The sequence below is a fragment of the Melospiza melodia genome, chromosome 17 (genome assembly GCF_035770615.1).
Source record: "Melospiza melodia melodia isolate bMelMel2 chromosome 17, bMelMel2.pri, whole genome shotgun sequence".
Classification (NCBI taxonomy): Eukaryota; Metazoa; Chordata; class Aves; order Passeriformes; family Passerellidae; genus Melospiza; species Melospiza melodia.
In genome coordinates, this window is record NC_086210.1 from 860001 (window position 1) to 864824 (window position 4824).

General features: G+C 49.0%; 1 pseudogene; it reads left to right on the forward strand.

Moving 5' to 3' along the window:
- LOC134426176 (28S ribosomal RNA) overlaps positions 1-4457 on the forward strand; it is a 7668-nt pseudogene extending 3211 nt beyond the window's left edge.
- The last annotated feature ends 367 nt before the right edge of the window (positions 4458-4824 follow it).

Sequence of the window (4824 nt, forward strand, 5' to 3'; positions counted from 1 at the left end):
AAGAGCCCAGAACACCTGAGGCCGAAAGTAGGAGGGGGGATACTGAAGAGCCCAAAACACCCGAGGCTCCTTACGGGTCCAAAGCTATTGGTAGTACGCCAAAAACACTGGTCGTATCGATGCCGGACAAACAGCCATCTTGTCCTCAATGTGAGACCCGGTTTACTAGGATGCTGGGGCTGATTGATCATCTTAAAAGGGTGCACGGGCAGAGAAAGATCATTTTCAGATGTGCGAAGTGTGGTAAACAAAATCTAAAATACCACAGTATCTCGTGTCACATCCCACATTGCAAGGGAATGGTGTGTGTGGCTCCCACAGGTGACTGGGTCTGTGAGGTGTGCCATCGAGGGTTTGCCACCAAGATTGGCCTGGGTCAGCACAAGAGGATAAGACATCCTCTTGTGCGGAATGAGGAGCGGATTATTGCTTCCCATCCTAAAGAGTCATTGGCCCGAGGAGCCCACAAACAAGTATGGACTGAAGAGGAAGAGGCTCTCCTGATACAACTGGTGGACAAGTACACCGGTAAAAGGAACATTAATCAACCTTTAGCGGAGCATATTCCAATGAAGACAGCAAAGCAGATAAGCGATAAAAGGCACCGTCTAGTGAAAGGTCCCTCCGCAGAAGAACATGAAGGCCTAGTAGGCGCCGTGGGGATCGAACATCCACCCGAGTCTGCTAAATTGCCGAAGGAGGGACAGTTAAAGCTCCAATACCGCAAGATGATCAAAGCGGGACTATCGGTTGGAAAGTTCACCATGTATCGGGAGGCCTTTGAGAAAATTGTTGATGGGCAAGATCCAGGTCGTGTGGTGAATGACGTATATAACGAGTTTCTTGGTATTCTGGGGGAGCCTAGCCAGAGCAAATCTATCTGTAAGGGTCGAAAAAAGGAGGCATCCCGTGGCGAAAAATCATCCAAGACTACACCAAATTGGATGTGTAAAAGAGCTATCAAGAGGGGCAAATTCTTGCGATTTCAGTTGTTGTTCAAGTCACATAGAAGGCGCCTCGCGCGTATCATCTTGGACAGCACGGAAGCCATTCAGTGCCAGGTACCATCGAGCGTTGTCCACGATCACTTTAAGAATAGATGGGATACATCTGGTACATTTGGTGGCCTCTTAGGTTTCCCTCCTTACAAGGAGGCGAACAATGTGGTGTTTGAGGCCCTAATTACAGAGAAAGAGGTGGATAAGAACTTGAAAGAGATGTGTAAAACCTCCGCTCCCGGGCCAGATGGGATTACTCTGGGTCAAATTATTGCAAAAGACCCGAGATTTTCCCGGTTGACTGAGATCTTCAACCTCTGGCTTATTACCGGTACAATTCCAGATGCGCTGCGGGACTGCAGGACAGTCTTGATACCCAAGTCTTCAGATGTAGAGAAGCTTGGTGATATCAATAACTGGAGGCCTATCACTATTGGTTCAATGGTGATTAGGCTATTTTCCAGGATCGCCACGGCGAGGCTGTCCAAAGCTTGTCCCATTAACCCCCGGCAACGGGGTTTTATTTGCGCATCAGGGTGTGCCGAGAACCTCAAGTTGTTACAACTTGTGGTAAAAACAGCAAAAGGAGAGCACAAACATCTGGGGGTCGTGTTCGTGGACATCGCTAAGGCATTTGACACCGTGTGTCATGAGCATGTATTTGAGGGTCTGGTCCAGAGAGGTGTGGATTCACACGTGATTGATTTAGTGAGGGAAATGTATCGTGATGTCAGGACGTACATTTCCGTTGGAAGGGGAAGAACAGACCCCATATACATTCGCTCAGGTGTCAAACAGGGCAACCCTATGTCACCTCTGCTGTTTAATTTAGCGATGGACCCCCTTCTATGTAAACTTGAACGTGAAGGTGAAGGTTTCCATCATGGGGGTTGGAAAACTACGGCCATGGCATTTGCCAATGACCTAGTGCTCCTGAGTGATTCCTGGGAAGGCATGTGTTGTAACATCAAAATTCTGGAGGCCTTTTGTAATCTTACTGGCCTCAGTACGAAGGGTGAAAAATGTCACTTTTACACTTTGGCTTTTACATCAAGCCAACAAGGGACTCATATACTATCAATGATTGTCCCGCATGGGTAATAAACGGATCCCCTCTTAACATGATCGACCCAGGTTCCTCAGAAAGATATCTTGGCACATGGGTAGACCCCTGGACTGGCTTCGCAGACCCTAGATTATCAGAGAAGCTAACTGTTTGGCTCCATCGAATTGATCGTTCGCCTTTAAAACCTCTCCAGAAAGTTGATATACTCAGGACTTATACTATTCCGAGACTGATATATTTGGCTGACCATACTGAGGTTAAGGTGGGCCTCCTCGAATCCCTTGACCAGTTGATTCGTAATATGGTCAAGGAATGGCTTCATCTTCCACAAAGTACGTGTGATGCGATCTTGTACTCGAGTTTCAAAGATGGTGGTTTAGGTCTCATCAGATTGGTGGCGCTCATTCCAAGTATACAGGCGAGAAGACTGCATAGATCGGCACAGTCTTCGGATGAGACTCTTGTGAATTATTTGAAGGAAATCCATCTGGAACGGTTATTTGAAAGATTGTGGCTAAAAGCAGGGGGGACACAAGAGTCCGTCCCATCAATTTGGGAGCCTCTACCGGCGGTAGAGTTGGGGGGTGATGATGAAGCCCGGCTTGAATGGGAAGCACCCGCTCCTAAAATTTGCTATCCAAAACCGTGTAATTGGAGGAAATTAGAATTTCAAAAGTGGATCCACCTGGTATCCCAGGGTCATGGAATTGAAAATTTTGAAAATGATGAGATCAGTAATGCCTGGATAAGGTGGTTTGGGGGCATACCTCACCGAAAATTAATCACGGCCCTACAATTAAGAGCCTATGTCTACCCGACAAGGGAATTCCTGGCTAGGGGTAGACAGGAGAATGTTGTTCAATCCTGCCGGCATTGTGGAGCTAGATATGAGACCGTGGCCCACATTGTCGGCAACTGCGCCATCACTCAGGAAGCCAGGATTAAGAGACATAACGCCATCTGTGAAACTCTTAGTGAAGAGGCTAAGAGGGAGTGTTGGGCAGTAGACAAGGAGCCACACATTAGGAATGAGGCAAACGAATTGTTTAAACCGGATTTGATCTTTGTTAAAGGGTCTAAAGCAGTCGTGGTTGACGTGACAGTGAGGTACGAGCACTCTGAAATCTCATTGAGTGAAGCCACCTCGGAAAAGGCCAAGAAATATCAGCGCCTTCATAAGCAGATCGAACAATTGACGAATGCAAAGGAAATTGAATATGTTGGCTTCCCCATGGGAGCCTGTGGCAAATGGTTAGGCAAGAATACTGAGGTGCTGACCACCCTTGGTCTCTCTAAAACGAGGCTAGAGAGAACCGCGAGGGCCCTAGCATCTAAAGTACTCTTCGCCTCTGTCGATATTGTACATATTTTTGTAAGCAAAGCTAGATCGACTGTATCTGTAAATACATTGTAAATAAACAAGGCCCCTCCCCTTGGCTGGGTCCACTGGACAGTGGAATCGGTTTTGGGTGGGAGGGGTTCATCCCTCATAACCGCGTCTTAGCCCATATTTGGGTTAAAAATTCTGATTTGGACATCAGGTGGACGGGCCACCTTACTTAACCTGGAAAAGGAACATATACAGTTTGTATGTGTTTAATAAATAGCCAAATGCCTCGTCATCTAATTAGTGACGCACATGAATGGATGAACGAGATTCCCACTGTCCCTACCTACTATCGAGTGAAACCACAGCCAAGGGAACGGGCTTGGCGGAATCAGCGGGGAAAAAAGACCCTGTTGAGCTTGACTCCAGTCTGGCACTGTGAAAAGACATGAGAGGTGTAGAATAAGTGGGAAGCCGGGCACGCGCTCGGCGGTGCAGGGCGACCCGCCCGCCGGCGTCCCGGCCATCAGTGAAATACCACTACTCTGATTGTTTTTTCACTTACCCAGTGAGGCGGGGGGGGGCAAACCCCGAGGGGGGCTCTCGCTTCTGGCGCCAAGCGGCCGGTGCGCGCCGGCCACGACCTGCTCGGGGGACAGCGGCAGGTGGGGAGTTTGACTGGGCCGGTACACCTGTCAAAGCGTAACACAGGTGTCCTAAGGCAAGCTCAGGGAGGACGGAAACCTCCCGTGGAGCAGAAGGGCAAAAGCTCGCTTGATCTTTATTTTCAGTACGAATACAGACCATGAAAGCGGGGCCTCATGATCCTTCTGGCTTTTTTGGGTTTTAAGCAGGAAGTGTCAGAAAACTTACCACAGGGATAACTGGCTTGTGGCGGCCAAGCGTTCATAGCGACATCGCTTTTTGATCCTTCGATGTCAGCTCTTCCTATCATTGTGAAGCAGAATTCACCAAGCGTTGGATTGTTCACCCACTAATAGGGAATCTGAGCTTGGTTTAGACCGTCATGAGACAGGTTAGTTTTACCCTTCTGATGATGTGCTGTTGCAATAATAATCCTGGGAACCCTTGGGATGGGATGGGATGTGTTATCCCTGAGAGAAGTGAGGCCAATGGAGATCTCTCCCCTGAACACATTGCCTGCAGAACCCCTTCCAGAGCCCAGCTGAAGGCCTGGCCTTTGGGCTGGGATCAGTTTGGTCAGAGGGGTGACCTCCTTTGACCAGGGACACATCCTACTCTAGTGGGGGATGTTGCTGAGCAGGGCTTTGAGGGTCAGGCTGAAATGAATGTGCCAAGGGACAGTGAAGGGGCCTGGGAGGTTCCTCTCCACTCCTGGTGTGTGGCAGAAGGGTCTCACCCTCTTGTGGGTGTCTGTTCTCTGGTGGGACTGAGGCACCTGTGTGGTGCCC